At 47.6% G+C, this 7,189-nt stretch overlaps 1 long non-coding RNA gene across 2 annotated transcripts; it reads right to left on the bottom strand.

The window, feature by feature from the left end:
* Nucleotides 1–734: 734 nt before the first annotated feature.
* On the bottom strand, nt 735–3,820 carry LOC128776511 (uncharacterized). 2 transcript variants are annotated; one of them, XR_008421589.1, is made up of 3 exons: nt 3,725–3,820; nt 1,971–2,193; nt 735–1,595 (listed from the first exon to the last, which is right to left on the bottom strand). It is a non-coding gene; the product is annotated as an uncharacterized LOC128776511 (long non-coding RNA). The 2 variants fall into 2 exon arrangements; XR_008421588.1 differs by lacking the exon at nt 3,725–3,820 and having other exon boundaries at nt 1,971–2,347.
* Nucleotides 3,821–7,189: the final 3,369 nt, after the last annotated feature.

The following is a 7,189-nucleotide window of genomic DNA, read 5'->3' as shown; positions in this document are numbered from 1 at the left end:
AGACCTGGAAAAACTATAAACCCCCCAAAAATTTAAATGAAGGGTGAGACAGAAGTTGGAATTTGCAATATTAACTTAAAAGAGACCAATTCCTTATACCTCTTAATGCACCTATAAAACCAAGGCAAACGCTGTACTTAGGAAGCCCAGCAAAAATACAAAACCGATAATATAAAGGAATGCTATCGATTTTTTTTTATTATTTTTTAATGTTTGTTCATTTTTGAGGGAGAGAGAGAGAGAGAGAGACAGAGTGCAAGTGGGGGAAGAGCAGAGAGAGAGGGAGACACAGAATCCGAAACAGGCTCCAGGCCCTGAGCTGTCAGCACAGAGCCCGACGTGGGTCTTGAGCTCATGACCTGAGCCAAAGTCGTACCCTTAACCCACTGAACCACCCAGGCACTCCTAAATGAACACCATCAATTTACTATAGGAGATCATGTTTTGTTAAGTTAACTCACACATGTTGTGTTTAAAAATAAGACCCTATGGCCTCAGGTCCATCCCTTTCTTTTAAACTGCTCTGTGCTTTGACTTCCATTAACAGGGAGGCAGAGAACCTCTATTTGCATGGTATGTTGTACAAAACGGCATTAATAATTTCAAAGCTTTGTTTGCCGGTTCAAGATAATCCGACCCTGTGCTTAACCAAAACTCTGCCAGCGGGTGATCTTCGGTGCCAGTTTAATGCGCTGTCATTTGATCTCTGCCAAACAGTTTTGCTCATTTGAACGTGAAGTTCACATTGCAGCTTTATTGAAACCTGCACTAACAAAGTATCTAATCCAATTATTACTGGAATTGGTTACAGAAAATTTCTTCATGGCACATTTACGACTACACTTACAGCTAATGAACTGTCGCCAAGCTGGCGGGCTCTGTGATCGGAACATCTGATCGTTCTGCCAATATGAGACTGACGTCGCGGCCCCGGGCTCTTGAGGGCATGTGTGGTGGTTTAAACCGGTCTTGTTTGCTCAATTCGAACTCCTGGGAAACTTTCCGTTACATTGTATACTGTGAAGTTATTTGAAGCAGTGTATCCTCAGTGGTTGAGATTGTAGCTCCAGGGTCGCGGCGCCTGCATTCAACCTCAGCTCCGCGTTTCACGAGATCCGTGGTCTGTGGCAAGTTATTAACCTCCCTGTGCCTCGATCTTCTCACCTAAAAGAGGGCCCCCCCCCCAGAGTATCATCTTCGTAAAGTTGCTGTCAGGTTACACAAGCTAATAATACCCGGCTTTGGCAGAGTGCCTGCGTAGCACATAGGACGTGCTCAGTAAACGCTTGCTGCTGCCGTTTTTATTGTCAGCATTCGGCTTTCATTTGACATGAATTCAGTCTTAAAAACAGGTTCAAACAGGGACACTTCTGGTGATTCAACTCAAGCTCCAGCACCTCCCAGAAAGCCTGCCTTCCACGCTCACTCCTGTACTGCACAGGACTCCTCTGACCCCACCTGGGCCCCCTGCAGCCCTCCAGCACCGAACACGGAAACAGTCATCGCCTTCCTACGTGGTCAGAGATGAATCCTGACCCATCTTTGCAGCCCAGCATTCCGGCAGGATGTCCCAGGTGCGTTGCCATCGGTAAATGCTGGAAAAGAAGAAGGAGGGGAAGAGGGATGGAGGAGGAGAAGCAGGAGGAGGAGGAAGGAAGGACCTAGAAGGGAAGACGAGGATCTCCCACAACCCAGTGGTACCAGGGAAATGTAGGTCTTGAAGGGAGTCGAAACCTTATAAATAAGGCGCCAATGGTGGCCTAGTAACTGTGTGTGGCAGGGAAGGGCTAGCAGGGCCTGCCTGCTCACCCTGGCCCCCAAGAGCTGATTATCCTCATTCAGGGGCGGGCAGCTTGACATTGGCAATGGGCGGTGCCAGCATTCTTACCACCAAAACTTTCTCCAATTTCCAGCGCGCCACTGGCAACAATGTTTCTCCGCGGCTGAGAAAGCAGCGAAATTTTACATACCGCGTGACACAAGAGTGTGAGGCGCAGAGGGACCCTCTGCTTTCAAGCAGAGCCACCATCCGCCTGGGCTGAGGCTGGCCCTGGGCGGGTACCAGCCCTCCGGGCACCCAACACCTCCCAGCCCCGGCCACACCTTCAACATCCCCATCCAAGTCATCGTGGAGGCATCCGTGGGGGTTCTCGTCCGGTCGCTGGTGATTGCGTCTCATCTGTTCAAAGTAGGCTAATAATAAAACGCATTATGTTAATGACTTACTGGTCATAAAAGCAAACAATCGAATGTACTATGGGCCTAATATTTTCATGAGAGAATGTGCACGTGACCCTGCAGCCCGGTGCCAGTTACATTTCTATTTACATGGAGACCGGGGACAATCAGGACATTTATCTCCCTTAGTCACTAGTCGCCCCTTCCCCCAGCTCTCTTCCCCCCTCATCCCAAAAGACATGAAAAAACGTTTTCATTATCAACTGCTATCTGTTGCTGAAAGCGGCTATTTTTAAAACATGATGTCACAGCGTCTAGAATGCTACATTGTTCGGTTGCAGAGAACACTCAATGGATTCTTCAGTTCTAGCTGTTTCTACATGTTAAGTGAACACGAAGTAATCTCCCCTTTTCATCTGGTATCTTCTTTTACCCGTTTTCAGAACTGTCACTTGATCCCTCGGGAAATTTCTATGAGTTTATATTTCTTCCTGACCTTCAATTAATTTGCATTTTCGTATATTGTATGTGCGTATAGCTATCTCCTTCCTTTATAGGACTTCAAGTTACCACCTTTATAACTCCAGCTCAGAAGAATATTCCTATTACAGAAGCATATATTTGTATATTTAAGCGACATTTCCCTGTTCTACTAAACCTAAGTCCTGAATTATTTTCTATAGGATACCCTCAGGAATGGAAATTATGTTTTGTTTTGTATTTTGCCAAAAGAAATTTAAAAAACCACCTCTTCTTTGGGGCGCCTGGATGGCTCAGTCAGTTAAGCATCCAACTTCAGCTCAGGTCATGATCTCACAGTCCGTGAGTTCGAGCCCCACGTCGGGCTCTGTGCTGACAGCTCAGAGCCTGGAGCCTGCTTCCGATTCTGTGTCTCCCCCTCTCTCTGCCCCTCCCCCGCTCATGCTCTGTCTCTCTCTGTCTCAAAAATAAATAAAAACATTAAAAAAAATTTTAAACACTACCCCTTCGACCAACAACAACAAAAGACACCGACACGTAGCAACCAATATTTCTTATCTACCTGTACAGAATTTTTTTTTAATTGCCTTTAGGCATCGTTTTCTAGCTATATTCTTTCAAACAGTGTGAAGAATCCATTGCACTTTTCCCAGAACGATATTTTCTATGAGAAGAATAAACGTCTAATTCGATCTTCGCTGAGAAAATAATCTCAGTGTCTTGAATGAGTGTGACCCAAATGCCGCGCCTAACATGCGGGGCCCTCTGTTTGTGAGACTCCAGCATGAACTGCTAGTAAATTGAATTAGTGCTTCTGACAGGGACGGGAGGGGTATCCTGGAAAACTCACAAGCCAGTGGATTAACCTTGCCCAGATCTTCTTTGATGTGCTTCAGCTTTAATTTACCACCACTCTTACTCCCCCAGCCCTACACACACACACACACACACACACACACACACACACCCCTTCACTTCCTTTCTTTCCAAACCACTCACTGTGCCAACCAGCAACCCTGCTTCACCATGAACATATTTTCCTACCTTTACGCCCTTAGCCTCTTACCTGAGTGGACTCCCAGCTTTGGGCTTTAAGTAAGACTCAGCCATTTCCAAATTTCTCCTAACCGCAGTCGCTCATCCTGCCACACCTTGAGGACCTGGAATCCAGAGAGAGACCAGGGTCCTTCTCACCAGCTTGTGTTACCTTCAAATCATTATTCCTTCACTGTTGCGTAAAATTCCTGCTTATGCCATCTGCCCCCACTCATTGACATCATGTGCCCACATCCTCATTATCCCTGTTCGTTCAAGACCTAGCCTGCAGCTCCTAAGCTTTTTCTTCAAACTGAGTTCTGCTTTCATTTGGATCATTTTGCTGTGTATTGACATAACCTGGCCCACATCTCAGTTTCTTGAGATTCTCACAACCAGGTCCATCACTTTTAGCCCACGTCAGACAGCCCTTGCTATGGCTTCAGCAACCGTTATGCCCCTAAGGGTTTCAGGGGCAACCGTTCAGCCCCTGAAATCTGGAATTCCAATATGCTATGATCCGTTCTCATTCTGCAATTTTTCAGTGCCTGTATTGTTGTCTACTGGGGCAAAGCCAATTACCCCCAAACGTCGCAGCTTAGAACAATAAAACTTTATTCATTCACACAGTTTCTGAGAGTCAGGATTCCAGGAAAAGCTCAGCTGGGCGGTTCTGGCTCAAGGTCTCTTGGCAGGTTGTGGCCGAGATGTCCGGCCTAGCCGGAGGCACCTGCTTCCTTCCTAGATAGCTTGCTCACACACCTGGCAAGTTCATGGGACTCTTGAGTGTCCTCAAGACACGCCCACTAAGTTCCCCAGAGCAAGCCATCCAAGAGAGAGCAAGCAGGAAGCCACAGTGCCTTTAATAACCTAGCACCGTCTGCTTTTTTCCTATATGCTAGTTAGAAGCATTATGTCCACCCCATGCTCAAGGAGAGGGCAGTTAGGCTCCCCCTTTTGAAGGGAGTGCCAAACAATTGTGTAGATTCCAATTTCTCTGCCCTACTCCATTTTCACTCCCTTCCACTTATACTCAAGGTCCTATCTGGTCCATCAGGTCATCTAGTTTCTTGCCAATATCCTCCTTCTTTTGTCCCGTCATCCTTCTATTGCTTCCACCTAAAGGAAGGGAGACAAAAGTGTGGTCCAAACCGAGCATCCACCTGATGCCATCCCCGGAGAGTTGGGGGGTGCTGGAGGTTATCACCATACCTGTGCAAACTGGTGCTACTCCATGGCCTCCTGGGTTGAGTAGGCCCTCAACACAATACAGCACTTCTGTTTCCCAGTCACCAGACCAGCTGTTTGCTTCCTCACCCGTTCCCCCAAACCTCCCTCATCACCATGACTCAGGTTCGTCATCTGATCCCTTCTCCCCAGACCTTACACCGCACTCCCCATCTTCCCCCCCTCCTCCCCTGAAACCTTCACACAGGCCCTCAGTCACAGTGGGGGGATGAAGAGGGGACTCTGAGACCCAACCCTTTATGGAGTAGACACCCAAGGGATGTGTCTTTAAAACTAGAAGGACCTGAACTCTCGGTCACAAATACCCACAGCTCAGAAACCTCCTTGCTCCTCTGCTTCTGTCCTTGTGTCTTCAGCTTCCCTGTATGGACTCCTTCCCACCAGCGTTTACACAGGCTCAAATCTCCCCCTCGCACGGGGAGAACCTCCCCTTCTAGCCCAGCCCTCCTCAGGTTAACACGTCGTTTCTCTTCATACTTAAAAATGCTCAGAGTGACAGTGTTTTACGGTCACCTTCTCCTTTCCTTACTTTTGGCCACAGCCCCCTGAAAAGGCTGCCCTCCCTCGGTTTCCATCTCTTCACATTTTCCAACCACAGCAGACGGGCTCTATTTCCACGGGCCTGTCAACATTGGGGTTTCTCGGAGTTTGGCTGATGGCCCTTTTCCCTTTTTAACCTGCACAGCGATTCACTTCTGTGGCTTTAAACACCACCTATAGGCTGAGTAATTGCCAAGTCTGTATTCGCAACTCATATTTCTTGCCCGAGCTTCAATTTTGGAACCCCAGTGACCCACTAGACCTATTACCTTGGCTATCCCGTAGTCCCCGAACAGTCACCATGGAAGCAATATGGAGGCCATAAATTGGTCCTAGTATTAACTATGGCACTCGGTGGCTGTGAGGCTTGGAACAGATCACCCAGTCTCTCTGAACCTCAGTCTCCTCGACTGTAAAATGGAGCATGATTAGAGCTCAACTCATACGGTGACTGAATAAGTCAACTTATGTAAAGTTTTTTGAATGGTGCCTGGTATATGGTGGTAGGTCTCTGAAATGTGAACGTTCGAGGATTAAATAAGACAATACGGGCACAGCACAGGGCCCATGGTAAGTGTTGAGTGGGCATGATCTGGTATGATTACATCCCAGCCTCAGCAGAGCTCCTTGGTCCTCTCTGTCTCCCTCAGTTCTAGCTCTTCTGCCATATGACTTCCTTTCTCATCAGTCCACCTCTTCCATCCCTGCTGCCATGCCACAAGATGTCCTCCCCAGATTCCCTCAAAGCCTCCCACCGGGTCTCTCTGCCTCTAGTCCTGCCCCTGGCCAATCCATTCTTCACACTGCAGCCAGAGCAATCAGTTCAAGATGCGCATCGAATCTCGTAATTTCCCTCAGGCCTCTGCATTGCACCCCCAGGCTAAAGTCCAATGCTCTTAATTGGATTACAAAGCCAATTATTGTAGGAATTTTGCTTTCCTTTCCAGACTGAACTCCCAAGCTCACCCTGCTTTTGGCGTCTCTGCTTTCTCTGGCCTGTGTCTTTGCAGATTTTTCCAAAACCTCCTCACCTTGCCGACGATCTCGTGCTGGTCCTGTAGCTCTCCACTTGGATGACGTCTCCTCCAGGAAGCGTATCTGCCTGTCCCCAAACCAGGTTAGGTATGGCCCCCAATTTACTCTCCTGGAACCATGTGGACTCTCCGAAATCACGATCATCATACTGTTATAACTAGCTGTTTATTTTCTCCCCAACTTATGTCATAAAGGTCATCACGTGATGGATGAATGCATATACAGACAACAAATGAGCAGCCGTCTTTCATCTTTAATGGCCTGTGACATTGTTGATGACTCTCAGCACATTGTGGGGGGCCCTTTCCAACCTGTCCCTAACAACATAAGCACGATGCACTGGAGGGTCCATGTGGGAAATTGGGAGAGCTGAGTTTAAGTCCCATCTGCCATTTACTAGCTGTGAGATCTTGGTAAAGCCACATAAGCATCCAAAAACTGGGAACAATAATACCCTTCTTCCAGATTGCTGAGAAGCTCAAATAACGCGTATGAAAGCATTGTATATGGTACCAGTTCCAACCCTTTCCTTTTTGGGGTTTTTGGTTTGCTCTCTTTCCTGCCTCAGGCTCACTCTCTCTTTTTTTCCCCCTCTCCTTCTTCTCATTCCTGCTAGAAGCTCCCATAACTTGGCTGACGATGGTTCTCAGAATATCTATGGTCAGGGAGTTAC

The sequence above is a fragment of the Panthera pardus genome, unplaced genomic scaffold (genome assembly GCF_024362965.1).
Source record: "Panthera pardus isolate Hobbes unplaced genomic scaffold, ASM2436296v1 HiC_scaffold_13, whole genome shotgun sequence".
Taxonomy (NCBI): domain Eukaryota; kingdom Metazoa; phylum Chordata; class Mammalia; order Carnivora; family Felidae; genus Panthera; species Panthera pardus.
The sequence above is the reverse complement of the archived record's forward strand: the minus strand, read 5'-3'. Positions and strand labels throughout refer to the sequence as shown.